General features: G+C 41.3%; 1 protein-coding gene across 3 annotated transcripts in view; it reads right to left on the reverse strand.

Moving 5' to 3' along the window:
* Positions 1-20,699, reverse strand: part of LITAF (lipopolysaccharide induced TNF factor) — a 43,851-nt gene extending 23,152 nt beyond the window's left edge. The window contains exon 1 of one of the 3 annotated variants that reach the window (XM_069085936.1): positions 20,567-20,699. The gene's annotated coding sequence lies outside the window, so the exon portion shown is untranslated. The other 2 variants (XM_069085926.1, XM_069085933.1) reach the window with 2 other exon arrangements.
* Between the last annotated feature and the right edge of the window lie 1,771 nt (positions 20,700-22,470).

Genomic DNA, 22,470 nt, shown 5'->3' on the forward strand with positions numbered 1-22,470 from the left:
AAAAAAAAAAAAGAGAGAAACAAATATGGCTAAAATGAACACTGATGGGGGCCTACAGATGTAGAATATTGCTTATACTATCAGCCTCTCATAACCATAGGGTCATAAATTTACAGCTGGAAAGGATCTACTCCAAGACCCCTTGATTGACAGATTAGGAAACTACAAACTGAAGCCTTGCCTTGGTTAGTTTTGCTAAACTGAATGTTTTCCCCTCATTTATATTTTTTGTTATGAGGGACATGCTTGCTAGACAGAGATGGAGGGAAGGCTACATTCTGAAATGATTTAGAAATAAAATATAACATTAAAAATTAAAACTTTAGATTACTGTCTTTTCTGTCACGCTAAATAGTCATTTTATGATGATGATATTAGCAACTAGCATTTATATAGTGTTTTAAGGTTTGCAAAATCTTTACAAATATCTCATCTGATACTCACAACTCTGGGATATGCATACTATTATCACCCCCATTTTACAGATCAGGAAACTGAGGCAGGTGGAGGTTAACTGACTTGTCCAGGATTACACAGCCAGTAAATATCTGGGGTCAGACCTGAACATAGGTCTTCCTGACTCCAGGGCCAGTGGTCTGACCTTGTCACTTAGTTGCCTTAAATCAAAGACAAAGGCAAGAAAGAAAATGGCAGAACAGCATGGAATATTCCAAAAGACAAGAAAAACAAACTAAAAAAAAAAAAACCAAACAGAGGGTAGGTGTTGGGACAACAGTCATTCATCCATTTGGGATTCTGCTCAATCTTCCATTTAAGTAACCAGAAGCCAAAGAATACCTTAATAAATACGGCCAAAACTGTTAACTGCTCTTGCCAAGAATGCCAGTGCAACCTCTGAAAATAAGGTGTAAACCTTCAGATTCCAGAGCCCTAGGAAGATGCCACCCACACAAGAAAACTACCACAACAGTTCTATGTCAATGTAAACACGTCAAAGTTAGAACAGGCTCGAGTCCAAAGGCATCTTCCCCAAATGGCTCAAAATTTATACGGAAACAAAACAGAAAAGTTGGCAGATCTAGAAACCTCTGGAATGATTGTTCTAGGTAACTAGGATTTCCAGAGAACTGAATGTTTACCCCATTTAAGGTCAATTAATCAAAACAAAAACAAAACAAACCTTACTTCACATCAGAAAAATCAGGACATAGATAAAATACACAGTAATTGGAAGGTACCAACAACTGCTTCCAGAGGCAGCCTAGAACAATAAAAAGAGAGGGCCAGCCTGGGAGTCAGGAACAACTAGGTTCAGGTCCTGCCTCCCATCTTCCACTGACACGTACTGATTTCTCTGACCACAAGCAACTTGCAGGGTGCCAGTTACAAAGTGCTCACTATACTTATTGACTGACATTTTCTCACAGCCCAAGGCAACTCTTTGAATTTATAAATGAAACAGGACTTATCAGTCTAGATTGGTAAAAGGAGGTTGTATACTGGAAGCTTGTGACAAAAAACAAGGATCCACCCTTGCCCCTGGCCAAATTTTTTTTGAACATACTATTTGATGGGCTTCAGCTTTAGTAGGATTATCTGTCTGTGCCTAAACAGAAGAAATATTTTCTACAAAATTCCTGACAGGTTGTCACAGAGACACAATAAGGTAATGGTGGGAGTTGTCTAATTATTGAGGAGAGGACTTTATTGACTTATCTTAATAATGATTTCCTCTTTCAAAAGGTGGCAGAACTAATGAAGGGTAATTCTACTTTGCATTAGTTGCTAGAGTAAAAATTATGAGCTTAGGGAGGGGTGGGGAAAGGATTGCTCATTCTATCAGTCAGTGTTAAAGAAGCAAGGTACAGAACCTGAGTTTAAAAATCAGCTCTAAAGCTACCAATTTGATCTTTGACAGGTCACTTAAAACCTTCGAACATCAATAAAATGAGAGATTACATAATCGATAACAGGGTTCCCTTCAAGCTCTACACTTACTATCCTATAAAATGGAAGAGAGGCTCCATCTCCAGATAGTGAACTGATGGCCCGAAGATTCCAGATTGAAGCATATTTTCTTCTCTTATCCTTTTTTTAAAACATGGCTAACACAGGAAATTATTTTGCATGACCATACACATTTGTAATGGGTTTTGTTTTTCATGACTTCTCAGTGGGTGAAGAATAAAAGGGAAAGAAGAGGGAGATAATTTGAAAGTGCAAATAAGAAAGAACTTTTTTTGTAAGTAAAGAGGAAAGTCGGGGATCGTTTGACAGGTACTCTGGGTTTAAGAAAACATGTTTCAAAAGGGTTCAGAAAGATAGAGTGGATCCCAGGAAGTCAACCCAGGAGAGAAAAGCTCTCAAGAATTAAATTTGAAAGACATAAAAGGAAATAATTCTGATTAAAGGAAAAGGAGAGTTATCTAAAAAGACTGAGGTCCAGTCTAGTTCCATCTCTGCCTGCTGGATATATCCACTAATATCCCATAGGCTTCTCAAACACAACATAACTCATCTTCCTCCCTTTAAACCCACCTCCCACCCAACATTCCTATTTCTATAAAGGGTATTTATTATTCTTGTAACTACCAAGGTTGAATAGTCAGTCAATAAAAATCTATTAAGTGCCTACTATTATGTGCCATGTACTGTGTGATACACACTTGAAATTCAAAGGCCAAAGACATGCCTAACTCTCAAGGACTTCACAGTCTTAGAGGGGAAACTAACGTGTAAATAACTAGGTACAAACCAGCTGTAGATAAATCAGAAATAATCAACAGAAAAAAAGACACTAAAATACTCAGGACTTGCATAACCTTGTTGACTGACATTTTCTCACAGCCCAAGGCAACTCTTTGAATTTATAAATTAAATAGGACTTATCAGTCTAGATTGGCAGAAGGAATATTACATACTGGAATCCATCTTTGATTCTTCCCTCTCTGTCACTGTCCAGTTGCCAAGTCTTGTGAATTCCACCTTCTCACCGTCTCTAGCATATGTTGACTTACACCACAACCACCCTATTCCAGGCCATTATCACCACTTATCTTGGCTTCCAGCTTTCAGTTTGGTTTCCCTGACTTGTCTGCCCCCTCTGCAATCTATCTTCCACCCAACTGCCAAATTGACATTGTGAAAGCACCTACATAACCAATACACTCTCCCACTCAAAAACCTCTGGTGGCTCACAGCATCTAGGATAAAACATAAAAGTCCTATGTTTGCAATTAAAGCCCTTCACAATCTGGCTCCAGTCTCTCTTTTCAGGATGATTATACATTACTTGTCTCACCCACTATACCCTCCAGTGAAATTAGCTCTAGGTGCTATTTCCTGTACATGACGTTCTACTTCCCCCCTTTTTTTTTACCTTTGCACAGATCTCCTAGATCTGGAATGCCTTCCCACCTCATCTATACCTTTTGGAATACCTTAGCTCCCCTTCAAAACTCAGTTCCAGCCACTCCTTCAAGAGACTTTTCAAATCTCCCAGATGTTAGTGCCATCCAAGTATATTTATCTGGCATATGTCCTGCAATTACTTATCTGTAAATATGCTGTAATCTCATCTTGGGCTTTTTCTAGTTTTTCCATGGCTCTCCTTCAGGGTCCTCTCATTCTCCTTATTGTGAATGGAATCCCACCTTTCCTTCTCTTACTTGCTATGAATCTGGAGATCAGTTAATCAGAATTTTAGAATTGTGCAAAAAATAAGAGGAAATAGATTCCTCATGGAATCCTTAGAGGTTGTCTTAGGACTTAAACACAGGAGCTTTTAGTCCTTGGACTTTATATTATCTTCTGGGGCAGTTCAGTGCTCCATTTTTTTTCCTTTACTTCCTTGTTCTCCATTATGTTTTCCATATGTTCAGCATCCAGTAGCTGAGATGTAAATATTACTGCATCATCAATTTCTAAGGGTTCAATTATTACTGAATTCACGTCTTGATGAGGCAGGTAGAAATAAATTAAAAGATCAACATTTTTAGAACACTGAAGGTACTGAAGAAAGGACAAAGAAACATACCACCTCCCTCAAGAGACAACTAGGAAAGAATACCGAACACGATTAGATGAGATTTCTGGGTTACACACTTTTGCTTACTTGCTTTCTTTATCACAAAAGGAAGCTGGGACTGGGCAGCAAGGTGTTGAAGTGGATAGAGCTGGCCTCTATCTGGGCTTAGAATCAGGAAGAGTCATCTTCCAGAGTTCGAATCTGGCCTTAGACACTTACTAGCTGTGTTACCCTGGACAAGCCACTTAACCCTGTTTGCCTCAGTTCCTCATCTGTAAAATGAGCTAGAGAAGGAAATGGCAAAACACTCCAGTATTTTTGCCAAGAAAACCCCAAATGGAGCCACAATGACTCAGCTACAACTGAATTACAAAGATAAAAATCATCAACCAATTTTTTTTTAATTAAAAAAAATGTAAAAGGCTGGCATCCGTTGTGGGCAATATTTACACATAGCAACTTGAACAGAAGGAGGAGCCAAGCTGTTAGTCCTAAATTGTACTTTTAAACACTACTGCTTACTTACTCTCTGACTTAGCCAATCTAATTTCCTTACCCCTTCAAGTTTTCATTGAGTAATCAAGCACTTGCTTATATCTTATGTTGTTTTATAAGAGTCTCATAGGACATTTTCTTTCTCCAAATCATTTTTATTGTTTCCTCCAGGCCAGGGACTTCTTTTCTGTTGTTTGACACAGTAATGACCTCAAAAAATTCTATCATAGATCATAAACTTGGGACATCAGAGGCCTTCTAGTCCAAAATTGTATACATGAGGATGCTGAGACTTAACAGAGTCGGGTGACTTTCCCAAACAGTAAGTGAGCAGTGATTCACCAAAAGCCCATTCTCTCTGACTCCAAATCCAGAAGCCCTTTTCATCACACCAGGCTGATTCCTTGGACTTCTGTGAAATCTTTACCATACTTTTGACAGCAGTTTTCTAAATGAATTCCTGATAAGGGGGGGGAGGGGGAAGAGGAAGGGAAAGAAGAGGATAAGAAGCTTCAAAGATGACTGGGCTGAAAAAATGTCAAGAGATTTTCAGGAGAGAAAGCACGTCAGCTTTTCAGTTTAAAAAACAATCCCCTTCTGGGGCAGCTAGGTGGCACAGTGAATAGAACACCAGTCTTGGAGTCAGGAGGACCTGAATTCAAATCCAGCCTCAGACACTTGACACTTAACATTTACTAGCTGTGTGACCTCGGCCAAGTCACTTAACCCCAATTGCCCTGACTTCCCCACTCCAATAAGCAAAACACATACAGGCGTGCACACACACACACACACACACACAAAATCTCCTTCTGCCTTCCCTCCTCCCTTCAAGAAATTACAGTCTGGGATAATAATTCCTGGAGTTATGTATATTATATTCCTGGTGGCAATATATATGGACATTTTAATTCAATCTTTCCAAATGCATACCTGCTCATGTATATATTTGCTCTCTAGACTAACCAATGTACAAGGAAGCATATCACATAGGAGAAGATATGAAGTAGCTTTTTAACTGCAACCTAAATATTAAAGATCAATTTTGAGAAACTAAAAAGGAAAACACTAATTGTCACATCCCTGACCAATGAGGCACATAAGGACAAAAGACTATTAATGAGGTGGTAAGTAGATGTTATAACACAGAAAATTTGCTCCAGCAGTTTCCTGGTCTCTAAAATGAAAGTTTTGTAAAGGAAGTCAAAGACAAAGAAAGGTCTCACCCATATTAAAAAAAAAAAAATAACTTACAGCAGGATTCTTTGTGGTACAGGAAAAAAATGGAAGTAGAGTTAAGTAGCCATAGTTTTGTGAATGATCAGTCAAACTGGGATATGAATGTAACAGAAAATTATTTGCCCTGTTAGAAATAATAAATATAAAGAATTCAGAGAAACTTGGGAGGATTTGTATGAATGGATGCAGAATGAAATACACCGAGCCAGAATCATTTACAGTGACCACAAAAACATGCAAAGAAAAAAAAACCCAACACTTGAAATAACATTAGAACTCAGAGCAATTCAGTCACCAATTTTGACTTCAAAGGGTGAAGCATGTCTCACTCCTGTTTACAGAGAGGTAGAATGTGACACATATTGTCAGACATACCCAGCAGTTGGTTTTACTTAGCTACCACTTCCTTGTTATGAAAATTCTATGTGGAAGAAGATAGGTTAGGTCATTGAGAAGTGACAGCAAGGCTTTTAAAAACCATCAGTAAGAGATTTAAAATTTATTTTTTTAATTAAGAGGTTGAATTAAATGATCTCTTGGATCCCTTCCAGTTCTAAAGTTCTGTAAGGCATGCTTTAATTCCTTAAGGAAACTGAGTCACTGTAAATGAAAGTCCACTATGCCTTTGAAAAGAATAAAGTCTAGAAAACCAAGGTAGCTAAATGAGGTGGAGTTCCCCTTCCCCTCTGAAAAAACTACTACTTAGCTCTACTCTTTAAAATATGTATATTAGGCTTTATTAAGTTTATCAGTTTGTCAAGCTTCTTCAATACTGCATGTATTAAAAGTCAGATCCTATTCACGGGGTTCAAAAACTATTCACATTCTCTGGTTGAAATGTGATTTTGTTATATTGACTTCATTCTGAAGCAGAGGGAGCACTGCCTAGAAATTTTAGTCATACAGAGATTTTGTAATGGTGGCTCATCGTAATGGAATTTGACTTCTGTATGATACCAGTGTCACGTTGTTGAAAGAGGACTTACTGGATACAGAATCAAAGGACCTTTGTTCACATCCCTGCTCCCTGTGTGACGCTAAGCAAATCACTTAACCTCTCTGGCCCTGTTTCCATATTTATAAAGTCAAGGAGGTGGGGGGGTGTTAGTATAGATGACCTCTAGGTACATTCCAATTCTAAATCTGTTAAAAATAGTTTCCTAAACAAGTATCCTCTGGAAGGAAGTTAGAATGAAAGCAGAATGTCCTGGGAGTATCATTTCTATAAGGAAAAAGCGGCTAGAATAATCTGACTTCCCTCCCTTAAAGATTCTATTTGCCCTACTGCCGCTTCAATTGTAATTATCTAAAAATAATACCAAAACGCATAGTGGAATATTTGAGAAAATCCAAAGTCCAAATTAAGGGTCATTTCTAAGTCTGATACTTCCCACAGATCAGAGATCAAGTTACAACAGTCTGAATGTTAGATTTTAATAAATAGTAACTATAACCTACAACAATTTGTATAACGGAAAAATACCTCCATCGAGTATCTAAAGATATCCTGGATAGATCAGAGTGGGCAATTTCTCATCAAACCACATACCACAAATCACTGTTTCCATATTAAATAATAGTTTTTGACAGAAAGTGTACCATGAACCAAATTAATTGCACTGTACCATCTACCAACAATATTACCAGTATACATTTCAGTTCAATCTTCTTGCAAGTAAAAACTACCAAAACGAATACTTTTTTGTCTATAGACAATGATTTTTATCCACATTAAACTTTTTGGCGGGGAGGGCAATTGAGGTTGTGACTTGCCCAAGGTCACACGGCTAGTTTTTTTGTTAAGTGTCTGAGGCCGGATTTGAACTCAGGTCCTCCTGACTCCAGGGCCAGCGCTCCATTCACTGCGCCACCTAGCCGCCCCTACATTAAACTTTACTGTACATTCTGCAATTGTAGATTGATCCTATAAAAGCAACTTCAGCTCTCTTTGGGCAGGTAAGTGGTGCAGAATCCAGGGCTAGGGAACTGTGACCTTGAGGCCACATGTGGCCCTCTAGGTCCTCAAGTGCAGCCCTTTGGCTGACTACCAACTTGGATTCAGACAAAGGGAAACACTTGAGGACCTAGAGGGTCATATGTGGCCTGGAGGCTGCAAATTCCCCAATCCTGGAAAAGATCCTAAAGTCAGGAAACCCCAAGTTCAAATCCGGCCTTGGACATGTACTAGCTGTGTGACTCTAAGCAAGTCACTTAACCACTGGCACCCTCAGTTTCCTCAACTGTAAAATGGGGGTGGTAATAATAACACCTCCCTCGCAGGGTAGTTGTGATGATCAAATGAGGTAATATTTGTAAAAGCACTTTGCACAGTGCCTGACACGTAGAGGGTGCTGAATAAAAGTTTATTTCCTCCCTGAAGTCCCAAAAGGGATTATTTCATCTCATCAGTTCAGAGGACAACACCCTGTATCCTTCTCATCCTATACAACTCTTGTCCATGCCTTTCCATAAATCTTCCACAAGGTGATCTGTCCCCTAGCTAGAGGGACTAGTCTAACATGTAGGTGTCTGTTTCTTATTCTCACTCTGTGACCCAGCTTACCTGCTTTCCCATCATTGTAGGGAACATGTTGCAGGGTACTCATACCCACCTTCCCTTCCCAAAGTGCTTCAAATTTTGTGTTGAGTAAACAAAAGAGGTTAGTGATACACCACTCAAGGACTACACACGTTCTATTGCTGTTACGTTTGTAACATCAAACCTTTGTCAGCAGTGGAACCCCACTCACAGACATCTCTACCACTCAACTTATTTGGCTGGGGCCTATTTCTGGGAATTCACTCAAATGAGTAACTTTTGCTGCCTGATCAAGGCATTTCATGAGCAGGGCAAGAACTATGTCAACAAATGAGAAAAGCTCATTTGCAAAGATCAATTTGGTGCATGGTGCTTCCAAGAGAACTCAGCTCCACGACAGCCCAGTGAATCTAGTCAGCCAAGAATCCCTTTGTTATTCTGTTGTTTTAGTCATGTCTGACTCTTCGTGACCCCATTCGGGGTTTTCTCCAAAAAGATACAGGAGTGGTTTGCCATTTCCTTCACCAGCTCATTTAACAGATGAGGAAACTGGAGCAAACAGAGCGAAGTGACTCACCCAGGGTCACACAGCAAGTAAGGGTCTTGAAGAGGAGGGTAATAGGTGTGTCAGGGGCTCCAATGACCAGAGTCCCTCCCTGCTGGACAGTCTGGAAGGAATTCACAGGACCCAAGCAACCTTTGAAGTCAGAATTATAAAAGTTTATTGTTACGCTTTACAGAGGGCAGGGGTTCTTAGGGAACCTGCAAACTTAAAGAAGTCATAAGTATAGTTTATAAAGACTTGCAATAGTAAATCAGATGTCAATTATGCTAACTAGGTGATTAAGGGTGGGATTAGGAGGAGTTAAGGAGTAGTCAGTGCTTAAAGGAACATGCACTTTTATTATCTACTGCGCAGGCGTATTGCCCATAATTCACTGGGAAATAGCCTAAGGCGGGGCTACCTGGAGGTGTGGTTTTAGGCCTGAACCGTCACTAAATCAGCTAGTGGTCAGGGCTGACTGAGAAATGCCTAGTCTGCCATCTATCAGTGTCATGTTAGACAAGATGGATGTTGGGAACCAAGGCTAACGGAGACTCAGTATGTGTATAATTGGCTAAGGAGTTACCCTACAGATAGTGCATTGAAAGATTCATAGGTGCAGCTGGCCATTACACTAGGGGGACATAACATTTGCCTAAGCTAAAATGTTTATAGATGGTTTAGTGAAGGATTCATAGGTGTAGCTTGTTATTGTACCAAGCAGAGATAAACAGTTCATGAATTGTTGCTGGGCAGAGTGCTGGCAGGGGGAAGGGGCAGAGTTAATGCTCTGAGGCTGGGGCGGGGGGTGGTATGTGATTTTACAAACTGATGTTACAAACATAGATCCCAAGCACCCCATCAGTCTGAGTTCAAATTTGAACTCAGGTCTTCCTGATTCCAAGCCACCTAGCTGCCCTGCCGGAGTCCCTACTGTTCTTCAAAACACTAGACCTTGAATCCCATCTGATACAAACATGGCTATGCCCCTGAGGTCTAAAGAAATGGTTGTATGGTAACCTGAGATGAAGATCAGCTAGGAGACCACGACAGTCAAGTCAACAAGCCGGCACTGTGCATCTATCCCGTGATGCCACATGAGCAATGTCCTTGCATTTAGTCAGTTTTCCAGTACCACGAGCTGGAATTATATATCATACATTGACACATGTATCTACAGGAAAGTCATATTCGTATACATGTATGGGAAGAAAGAACTACATATCTGTGAGTTCACTGATATACAGAGCTCCTGGTCTTAGAGAACTGCCTAGAGACATTGAAAGGTTGAATAATTTTTCCAGGGTCACAAATAATAACTATAGCAATAGCTAGCAGCTGGGTAGATAGAGCACTGGGCTTGGAATCAGGAAGACTCTTCTTCATCACTTCAAATCCAGCCTCTAGCTGTGTGACCCTGGGCAAGTCACTTAACCCTGTTGGCTTCAGTTTCCTCATCTGTAAAAGGAAATGGCAAACCACTCCAATATCTTTGCCAAGAAAACCCCAAATGGGGTCACAAAGAGTTGGATGTCACTGGAATGACTAAACAACAAACATTAACCTAGCACTTCTAAGGTCTGCAAAGTACTTTACAATTATTATCTCATTTGATTATCTCATTTAGGAAGGTGGATGCTATTATTATCTGTTTTGCAGGAGAGGAAACTAAGGAAAATAGAGGTAAGTGACTTGCCTAGGGTTACATTATGTTTGTCTTTTGTTCTTTTCTTTTTTGGAAGGGCAGAGCAATTGGGGTTAAGTGACCTGCCCAAGGTCACAGGGCTAGTAAGTGTTAAGTGTCTTGAGGCCAAATTTGAACTCAGGTCCTCCTGACTCCAGGGCCAGTGCTTTGTTCACTGTGCCACCTAGCTGCCCCTTGTCTTTTGTTCTTGAAGAGGGCCATGGCATCAGGGAGATGATGACATGACTTGCAGTTGACTTTGATTTGAGTGAGGGAGGGCTGTGCAAGGTCGCCAGTCTGACTTTCTCCTCCAGAACCATCTGGATCCAGTGGCCAGATATTCATCAAGATGACTGGAGATGGCCCAGGATGCAATGGGAGACCCTGGCCCTTGTGGTCTAGGTCTAAGGTTACCTAGCTAGTGTCTGAAGCTGGTTTTAAACTCAGGACTTCTTGACTCCAGGCCCAGAACTCTATCCACTGCAACAACTAGCAGACACAAACAAATCCAACATGTGTCAAAGATAGGATTCAAACTCAGGTTTTCCTGACTTGAGGTGACCTCTCTATCCGCTCCAACATTACCTTTATTTCTTTGAGTCAAGACCATTGAATGAACACATATGTTATATACATGTGTATATGAAAAAAATATACATGTACAAAATCACTCATATAGGAATACTACTCATGATATGTGTATAAGCTCATCAAGGGCAAGAATTGTTTGATTTTTTTTTTCTTCGTATCCTCATTCCCCAGAGCAAGACCTGGAATGAAGTAGGTGCCTAACAAATGGGTTTACTGGTTGCATATGTACATCTTCATATACATACATACATACATACATACATATATATATATATATATATATACACACACATCTTTTAAAGTCTCTAATTAAATGATTTAGGAATTCTGGAAATCCATTTGTTACTGTCAATATGAGAGTTTTAATTTAAAGCTAATCAACAGGGACAAATCACCTACAATTTTTGTTCTTCACAGACTATGGTTCCTTTTAAGTCATCCAAGAAATGATATCATATAACTTATGGCCATATTACATGACCAGGGGAATATCAGTGCTAAAAAGATGGGATTTGGTGTCAGGCAGCAACCCAGGACTATTTAACAATTAAAAAACCCAACCATTCAATTTTCCAAATGGGATTTAGCCATGTTTCCTCCTCATCCCTCTCCAATTCTTAGTACTATTCATTCTCTTTCTTCATCTGCAATGTTGGCCCAAGGTGTATGTAACAACTGACTGAACTCAATAGTTGGCCAAAATACTGAACCTAAACTCAATTAGAATACAAGTTCTTTGGGGTTTTCAGCTTTGGGAGAAAAAAAATAATTAGCTTGTATTCTATAAACCGAAAAGAATAAAAATATTTTCACAATTATTCCCACTTGAGAAAATATGTAAATATTTCAAATAAATGTAAATAAATAAATATGCATAAAATATGTAAAGCTTCTTCTCTTAAAAGAGTACTAATATAAATAAACAGCCTCAAGAAAGCAACAAGCTATCCTATAAATCTGATATTATATTTATAATGCTTAGGGAGTTAACTCTTCATCTGCCAGACATTGAAGCAGGAAATTGTCATAAAATTTCTCCCAAAGCAGAATCCATAAATATCTTTCTTGTTTCCTTTTCTCTCTACCCAAGGCACTAATTCCTATGGAATCTAAATCATTCCATTTAAACAACCTTTAGCCAAAGACTAATTCAGTCAAACTTATTGCTCTTCCTAAAAACAGTAAAAAAAAAAAAAAAAGTATATCTTAAAACCAGAAACCACCCAACAATTCGAAATCAAAAATAGAAAAAAAAATAGATACTGCTAATTCAAGTCATAAGATTTAGAGCTGGAAGAACCCTTAGAAACCAACATCCTCATATCAGAAATAAAGAAATTCAAGTTGAAAACGGTTTAGTGACTTGCCCAGGGTCACACAGCCTATTAAGTGTGATAGATTAGATTTGCACTGAGGTCTTTCTGACTCTAAGCGTATTGGGTCACCTCACTACCCAGATTCAAATATTTATTAAGTATCTCTAATGTACAAAGCATTATGCCAAATAGTCTCTTTTCCAATAACTAAGTACAACATTTCAAAGTCGGGAAGATGGCTTACCACTAACAGTTCCATTTCTGCTATTTGTATTTCACAGAAGTTACAGTTCAAAGTCTCCAATTATTATGGGGGCAAGTACAGAATCATCTTTTCATTTTCTATAGCGATAATACTATCTTCTTAGAATCAAACAGAGCAAAACTCCAGCTCCCAGGCAGCTATGCCAAAAAGCTCTATTTACTACACATGGAGATATACTGATTCTTACTAATTTTAAGATAAAAGAGAAAGGATAAGAAGGGGGAGGGGGAGAAGCATTTTGAATTACTTGGAAATAAATTTAAAAGGAAACCATGCTTTGCTCATCTGTTTCAACTAGACTGGTCTCGACTCTCAAATTCCACGATCTTGCTTGTTTCTACCTTTTGCTAATGCTGCTCTCTTCTTTGGCAAGACATTTTCATTGTGACTTTTTCTTGGTTTTCTTTATCAGAATTTGGGGTGGGGGCTTTTCTGGGTGGTTGAGGAGGAGGTATGCTAGATGAGCTAGGCAAAAATGCTTCTCTCTCTGTCACCTTGATTCTGCCCCTCTGGAATACCTTCCAAATGTGTTTCATCAGCCCAGATCAAGACCCACCCATCTTCTCCAAGAAGCCTTACTTGACAGATCTGACCTCAAGGAAAATATTCCCTTAATTTTTGTTCTCAGCATTCCATTCAATTTGAACTGCTATATCACTCTCTGCCTTTTACTCTATTTAAAGCTCTATATCTTCCAACTAGACTGAAGACTTGGAGTCGAGGGCAAAGTGGATTTGAATTCCACCTTCAGTGTTAACAACAAGAAGCATTATTAAGTACCTACTGCATGCTTGAAGCACTAAGACAAAAGACAAAACAAAGTCAAAGAGCTTACTTTCTTTTTTGGTGGGGTGGGGGGGAAATAGACACAAAGTAAGTGGGAAAGTACATTGAAATTGGGATGACAAGAAAAAGAACCATCAATTGGATCCTGAATTTTATTCCAAAAACCTCAAGTGAGGAGGGAGATTGTTCCAGGCATGGTGGACAGTCCATACAAAGATATGGAGACAGAAAGGAGACTGGTTTGGTTGTCAATAGTTTGTGAAGGGATCAATCTGGAAAGATAGACTAGACCATCATCATAAAGTATATGAATGGCTATCTCGTGGAAAGAAAAAATTCATTCGACCATCTATATCTTCATTCCTCCAGGCCTCCTTCCAGAAGCTCCAGACGCCTCTCAAGTGATACTTCCCTCCATTAGAATGTACACTCATTGAAGTTAGGAAATGTCTTTCTACTTGTCTGTGCATTCCCATAATTGAACACAGGGTCTGATACATAACATACATACCTGTAGACTCCTGCTGTGTGTCCTTGGTTCTCAAAGAGAACCATGACATCAGGGAAGTGAGGCCATAACATACGAGTGAACTGGATTGAAGGGAGGCAGGGCTGTACAGAGTCACCAGCCTCACTTTCTCCTCCAGAATCATCTGGGTCCAGTGGCCAGATATAAATCAGAACAACTGGAGATGGCCCAGAATGCAGTGGGGGACAAGGTAAGGTCTTTAACAGGTCTTATAGTCTGACTGAGGAAGAGCCCATTCAAAGATTAAGGCTTAATTAAAAAAAAAAAAAAAAGGAGGTAAAGAATGGCCGAGGGGCAGCTAGGTGGCTCAGTGAATAGAGAACCACCAGGAGTCAAGAGGACCTGAGTTCAAATCTGACCTCAGACGCGTAACACAAAAACTAGCTGTGTGACCTTGGGCAAGTCACCCAATTGCCCTGCCTTCCCCACCCCAAAAAGGGAAAGAAAAAAAAAAAAGAATGGCCTCTTTAAAAAAAAAAAATAAAATAAATATGGGAGAGGAAGATCTTCAGGGTTTGGGGCTAAACAGAAACTACTGTTATTTACATTCATTCTGAGCCCCAAACCAAAAACTTAAAGAGTAATCTGAGGAAGTAATTAGCTACCCCCCACCCCCCATAGGCTTTTAAGCAAAGGATTAGCAACACTTCAGGCAAAAGTTTAAGAAATTCTTGCTTCTTCCTCTTAGGTCCCCTACAAGTCCAACTATCAGACCTGTAATTCTCTCTGTACCTAGGACACCGGAGATGACATTCCAATAGCTCTGTTACTCCTCTCTCTGCTATTTATTATATAAGGCAGTACTTAAACAGCCTTGGGCTTAACCAATCTGAACTTCCACTGCATGGTATGAAAGCTAGGGTTTGAATTCAAGTCTTCTGACTCCTAAACTCAACTTATGAAATCTTCCCAATCCTCTCTGCTAGGTCCCTCCTCCCAATCCACACCGAGATTCCCCATATAGGAAAACCAAGAATACTCAGACCCTGAAGGTGATTTGATGATCAAGGACGATCAATGATCAATGATCGCTGGTTCTTGATTCTAGTGTTGGCTTGATTCTATTGACTGTAGTGTTCATTAGCTATTGATTCTAGCGCTGTCCAAGCACCCAGCTTTGGGAAATTCCAGCCCTCTCTGACACCAGGAAGAGGAGAGAATGTAATGGGAATGTAAATTTTGAAGATCTTCCCTGCCCCTAGGCTAAAGTGCACCTGGAGCCTGAGGTGGGAGGCTTGTTTTTCAGTAGATACTTCTTGATTAGCTAGTGGGTCAATAATGTTGTTACATTCTTTGAGCCAGGAGAAGGGTATATAAACCCTGATTTGAGGCTCACTTTGAGAAGTGTTCTGTGATTTGATGAAACTCTGGGCTAGCCGTTGTCCAGAGCCCCCCTGGCTTTGAAACCCAGATGTTGTTTGGTATGGATGTAATGGTTGGACGGTTTGGAAATCTGTCTACTTGATCTGTTTCTGTCTTGATGATTCTGTCTGTATATTCTGAAGTTCAGGTGCTGACCTTTTTCCCCTGAACTAGGTAAACGATATATGTCTGACTGATTAAAGTAATCTTGTTAACCCATTTTGAGTTGCTTTCCTTTATCAAAGCAGATCCAAGAACCTGTGGTGGCAACAAACACTGAGGACTCTTGGGGTGCTTGCTGCTACAGAGAACAAGAAAGGGAGGGAGGGCAGGCAAGAAACCTCTCTACCCCATCCATCAAACCCCACACCTGCAGCTCTAGCAAAGGTTTTATAGTGGGGTTCTTCATCAATCAGTACAAGTGAAGAGATAGGATTCATATCATGTCCCTGGCCCCCTCTTCGACATGCCACACCATAGCTCAACTTCCACCCTGAGCCGCCACATACAGTAGTCTCTCAACCACCAACTTTAAATCCTATAGATGAGGTACAGGCTCTGGGAAACCCCTCGAATTCTAATTGAATCTTCCTATTTGCCTGAGGCCATAAGCCTTTCATTATAGGTAGCCCCAAATCTCTTGCCCTTAACCTAATCTAGCCTTCCAAGGTCCAGTTACTTCCCACCCTGGAAACCGATCAAAACATCTATACCCAAATCTGTTACCCTTAAACTATCCCAGCGCTCCATTGTCTGTCATCTTCAGGTAGCCTTCAGCTATTTCGCATGCTTAATCTCATTACTAGAGTCAGACCTCAGTTCCCTCAAGATCATCCTCAGACTCCTTAAGACCCTCCCCAAATCCCTCTAGACCACCCCTAACGTCTCCCACAAACTTTCTGTATATAAGATCCATCTTGCCTCCATGAAGGGGCTGAGAATTCGATCTAGTCCAGACTTACTCTGTGTCAGATAATTCTGGCAAGCTTGTCCAATACAAGCATCACAGATACTTAGGTTCCTTAAGAGTCTACCCATTATGAGGAATCTTTCATAAACTTTGCTTTACTTTGGCTGAGAGAAGACTTGAGTAGAATTCATTCAGCAGGACCCAGCGTGTTGATATTTTGGGGTCTCGAGCACCCCTAAACTTCAACACTAGAAATTCCCCAGAGACAGCTGGTGGCAAAGTGGCCAGCACACTTGCACTGGTCCTGGAGTCAGGAAGATTTGAGATCAAATCTGACTTCAGTGGGCAAGTCACTTAATTTCTATTTGCCTCAGTGTCCTCAGATGTAAAATGAGAAGAATAGCTTGTACCAAAGCTTAACACAATGTTTGGCACACAGTAGGAGTTAAATAAATGTTCATGACTTCCCTCATTTTACAGATAAGGAAACTGAGTCCCTCAATAGTTTAGTGATTTGCCCAAAAATTGAAGGGCTAGGAAATTAAAACCATATAATAAAATGGAAACTTAATATTTATCTTAAATGTTTGGATTAAAGCTATTAATTGTACTCTATGTTGCCATCTTCCATCCCAGAGGATTCAGTGTTTCACTAATTATGCATACCTAGGAAATAATAATTTAAAACTGCCAACTCTCAAGAAAAGTAACTTGGCACAAGATGAGGAGGGTTGGGGGGAGGGGGTGGGAGGCAGGGACTGTGAAAGATGAAATAGTCTTACCACAATCTAAAGCAAGCCATTACTTTTCAGTAACGTGTCTCAGGGGATTTTTACAGTTGATATAATTCAGGCAAAACTTTAGTTTCAGGTTTCAAGTGAGAGAACATAAACTCAACTGCCCTGAATGAAATCTATCCACCTATGAAGGTTAGCAGCTGAATCTTCCTGGCAACATTTTTGTAAAGAAGCCAACTTCAGAAGGTCTAGATGACTTCAAGGAACCTTGAATTTCCCAATAATAATTTTTAAAAGGTAAATGAACTCAATCCCATTAAAAAAAACATGCAGTGGCAAAGTATAAATAACCCTATAGCCTAAAAGAGAAACAGCTTCAGCACAGGCTTAATGAGAAATAGTTGTAGTTTTAAACTAAGACCAAAACCCACATATTTGCACAATTATTTTTACAATAAACCAGGACCCCTTTGGGGTAAGTTTCCCAAATGTCTAATTCTTACGAATTCCATTGGACCAGACATGCTAAATCAGGAGTTCTTAAACTTTCTGTGTGTCATGGACACCTTTGGCAATCTGGTTAAGTCAAAGTATGAAGCCCTTGTCAGCATGTATTTAAATGCATAAGATGAAATACACAGGAGTACATAGGAAATCAATCACACTTAAAACTGTTACCCAAAAATGTTAAGTTCTTGGGCACCAGAGTAAAAATCCCAGGTCTAAAAGAAGTCATTATGTTATAATGGGATAATATTTGCAAAGTGTTTAGTACAGTGCCTGGAACATGGTGGTTACTAAATTATTTGCTTCCTCAGTGACATATGGAATTCCCTGCTGAGAAAACTTGTTAGACAATGCTGGTTGTCAGGTGCCCAGAGAGCCAGAAAGGTTAAGTGGTTTGCCCAGCATCACAAAGGCTTGGAGACAGGACCAACCCACTTGCTACAAATGAACATTTTAGTCTAGATGTGAAAACAGGAAACCTGTAAGGGACTGAAAGAAGTCAATAATTCAGGGATGTGAATATTTCCAACTTCTCATTTCAGGAGCTAAGCACTACATATTTAGTAATAATGTTTTTTTCCCTTGGGTTTTTTTTTTTGATGGGGGAAGGCAAGGCATTTTCGGTTAAGTGACTTGCCCAAGGCCACACAGCTAGTGTGTCAAGTAACTTAAGGGCACATTTGAACTCAAGTCCTCCTGACTCCAGGGTCCATACTCTATTCACTGCTGCCTAGCAGTCCCAAGTAATAATGTTATAATAATAAAAATAGCATTTTTATAGAACCTAATGATTTGGAAAGCAAATACAAATATTATTTCATTTGATCCTCACAAAATCCCTGGGAGGTAGGTGCTATTATTAGCCCCTGTTTTACAGATGAGGAAAATAAGGCTGAGAGTGGTTAAGTGACTTGGCCAGGGTCACACATTTAAGGCCTGTAAGAGGCTATATTTGAACTCAGGACTTCCCCACTCGAGGTTCAAAGGAAGGGAAGGTGTAATGTGATCATCACAGGTAAATGACTTCGAAGAAAAGTAAAAATCTGTCTTCTTCCTCATACCTGAAGGATATGTGAGTGAGAAAGGAGAAGTGTGGCAAGTCCAGGAGTAAAAGTCTTCACAGGGGAGGCTAGGTGGGGCAGCAATAGAGTATCGGCCCTGCAATCTGGAGGACCTGAGTTCAAATGAGACCTCAGACACTTAAGCTTAAGTGTCTTAAGACTTACTAGCCTTGTGACCTTGGGCAAGTCACTTTGCCCCAACTGCCCTGCCTTCCCCCCTCCAAAGAGCAAAAAAAACACAGTCTTCACAAAGTGTTTCCTGACAGAGCCATGCCCCCTTCTTTAGGATCTAGAGGCTGCCACAGTAGGCTTTTTTCTGACTTCAAACACATAGCTCGAGTTTTCCTTCTAGCTCTGTCTCTAAGTCTCTGACCTCACTCAAATCACTGGACTCCCCTGGGAAATAAAAATAGAAACCTCCCCCAGTTATTGCAAACTGGACCAGTGACTTTACATGCCTTTGCAAATAGTCTGGCCCAATCACTCTGGCAAGCAGTAACACAACTACCAATCTTGTCCACAAAATTCATCCTGCCCCAACCACTGGACATCTGCTAACACCTCAACTCCAACTCTTAACTCCGCAGTAACTATTGCTTTCCTCAATTAACTACTGAGTATTTCCCGTCCTGATCGGTTCAAAGTTGCTAGACCCTTTCCTTTCGGTTCGGTTCGGTTCGGTTCCGTTCCGTTCCCCAGACTGAATCACACTGGCTTGGGGGGCGGGGGGGAAGATTGTCAGTCCATATTCTATAGGCAAGTGCCCTCCCTTTGGCTGTTCTCCATCAGATCCAAAACGGGGTGGTCCAAAGCGACGACAACCTGTTGGCATTTAAGCTTGCCCGACCAAGTCCCGCACCAGCGGAAGCTGCCCCGGGGCAGGTCACCACGAATCACCCAAAGTCTCGGAGAGATACGGGCGGCGTTTTCTTCTCCCCTTTAACCAGCCCAGTAGGACTGCCCTGGGAGGAGGGAAGATGCCTGCCTTCCTTAAGTGAGCCAGCGTGGGAGGAAGGACTCGCCTCCAATTCTGCCCACCCGGGGACTTGCAGCCCTTGGTTCTAAGCACGTCTGAAGCCCTAACACTAAGGAGGGAAAAACCACCGAGGTATGCCTGGAGGTCTCCCAGATTTTTCTACGAAACCCGAGCCCAACACAGAGCCAACTCCCAGTAACCAGATCCGGGAAAAGGAGACAACCAGGGAGAAGGTGCCGAGGAAAGAAAGGCGGCGGCGGGCCAGCCGGAGCCCCGCCAGAGCCCACTCCCTCCTCTCGGTCCAGGCTCCGGTCCAGGACCACTCTGAAGGTGGCCACTCTCACTGTCTACGCCTCCCTGAAGCCCCCCCAGACTAGTTCTCGATCCTCCTTACCCCCACCCACCGTGGTCTTGGTTCAAGGAGCCCCGCACTCACCACCGCCTGCCGAGCCAAGCCGGGAGGTCTGAGCTCGCCGGGGCAGGCGAGGGGGTGGGTCTGAGCGGACCGGGGCGGGCAGCGCAGTGAGAGAGGCTTCCGGCTTCTCCCCGCCTCCAGGCCAGGCTCCGGAGAGCTGCAGCCCCGGCCCGTCCTTCCCCGTCCTTTCCGGGCCGGGCCCGGCCCGCCTAGCCTCGCTCTCCGCCCCTTTCCCTTCCCTGCCCAGCCCCTTCCTCTTGTGGCAGAAGGCTCCCTCGCCCCCGCTCCTAAGCCGGTGACTTCCCTCTGCCCCTCCAGGCCAGTTCCCCGCAGACCCCTTCAGCCTCTCTGTCCTCTGATTCATAAAGCCTCAGAGTTGGAAGGAACCTTAGAAATCGTCTAGTCCAAAGGTTCTTAACCTTTTCTAGATCATGGCCCCCTTTCCAGTCTGGTAAAGCCCTTCTCAGAATCATAAATGCATGAAATCCATAGGATTATAAAAGAATCCAAAGGTTAGCGAAAATAAAGACGTATTTTTTTTTTTGTCAAGTTCACAGTCCCTTGGAAATTTATCTAGAGGGCCCGCCCCCGGCCACAAGTCTGTGAACTCCAAGTTAAGTACCTTAGATCTGGTCCAGCAGAGGAGGAAACTGAGGTCCAAAAAGAATTATTCACTTTCCCAGGCTCACAAAGTTATTTAGTTACACAACAGAAACTGGGACTTGGGGTCACCTAACTCCCAGCACAGAAGTCTTTACATCAGATAACTCACAGCTCGTTTCTCTCTCCCTCAAATCTCCCACCCTTTTTAGTCCAGTTTTGCCTTCACTCCTTTCCTCAGTTACACGCTTCTCATCCCCTGTCTGCCCTTCCCAGATTTCAGTCTCCATTCCATTACTTCCACCCTTCTCACAAGCTTTGGTATGGTCCTTCCACAGAGTCTAACTCCTCCCTGTTCGTTCTCTCGGAGGGGCCAAAGACAACTTCCCCCTTTCGGAATTCACAGGGCTGATTATACAATGTCTCTATTCCGTTGTCTTTGCCCGTTCTAGAATGACATAGTAGTTGTTGTTCAGTGGTGTCCAACTCTTCGTGACCCTATTGGGGGCTCTCTTGGGAGAGATACCGGAGTGGTTTGCCATTTCCTTCTTCAGCTCATTTTATAGATGAGGAAACTAAAGCAAACAGGGCTAAGTGACTTGCCTAAGGTTACACAGTTAGTAAGTGGGTGAGGCTAGAATTGAATTAGGGTCCTTCTGGGCACTCTACCCACTGGGATAGACCTAGCTGTCCCAATGATTTATGTCTGCTGCCATTTTCCATGAATTCTGAGTCATGGATGTCAATGGAAAGCAGTAGCTAAAAATCTTATCTCCTCCACTAGATTTCTCTGTGCCATCCTCCAAAACTTATTCAAATTTTCCCTTAATAAACGTCAGAGAACTACATTTTACAGTTGGGGAAGCAGAAGCTAGTAGCTGTAAAAAGACTTGTCCAAGGTCACAGAATAAGTCAGTGCCAAATCCAGGACAGAACCCAGGTTCCTTGACTCCCATTCTTGTATTCCTTCCACCAAAATCACCACGCAGCAAAAATAAGGCTTTAGAATGGGCTATATATCAGTCTGGCAAAGTTTATGAAAAATTCAATGAATCTATGATCTCATCAGAGTGGACTGCAACACAAGGAATACTTTTTATCCTGTTATGTTTCTCCATAACTCCTCCAAAAAGGATCTACCCAGCAGTGCTGGAGGCCTTCCTCTGCCGAGTTAAAAGGTGTGTGCATATGCATATATGAATAAACATTGAACTTGTGATTTCATCCATGTAGGGAATGTCTGGTCACCATCCATGTATGTGCACCTATATGGATAGGTACTACATCTATGATTTCATCCATATAAGAATTCCCAAGTGAGGAAATCCCCTCTACCAGTGTAGATTGGTAACCTTCTCTGCAACTCATAGTCTTAGAAAGTTGTCAAGACCTAGAGCCCTGAGATGAAATGATATGCCCATTGTCTCAAAGCTATGTGTAGAGGCAGATCATGAACCTAGGTCTTCTTCACTTCTAGACTGGCTTTCTACTCATTAAACTCTGATGCCCTTCATCTTGGTCTCTGTAAGCTTTCAAGAACTGTAGCACTTTAGCAATGTATTATTATTTAGAGCAAGACCACATGTTTCCTCCATGATAACTGGTTCACTGTCACCTTTCAACTGAAGGGCTCTTGGGCAGACAAAAAGACAGCATATTATTAAACTATCCCTGAACAGAGCCCTGTACCAGTAAGCAAGAAACTCAGAGGTGGGGATAGGAAAGAAATCAATATAGTAACGCAAAAACCAAGATCGTTCAATTTTTTAGCATGATGTAATAAAAACACATCACAAGCCTAATTTTCCATGTGTCTTAAAAAATTGATTTTTCTCACAGTTTTTCTTTATTTCCTTTCCCCTGGTTTATTGAACACAATAGACATTTAACTCCAGGCTTTAAACAATAGCCTTTATTTTTTCAAAT

The sequence above is a fragment of the Petaurus breviceps genome, unplaced genomic scaffold (assembly GCF_028583685.1).
Source record: "Petaurus breviceps papuanus isolate PSGF00001 unplaced genomic scaffold, PetGlider_PUasm1.0 118, whole genome shotgun sequence".
In the NCBI taxonomy this organism is placed as follows: domain Eukaryota; kingdom Metazoa; phylum Chordata; class Mammalia; order Diprotodontia; family Petauridae; genus Petaurus; species Petaurus breviceps.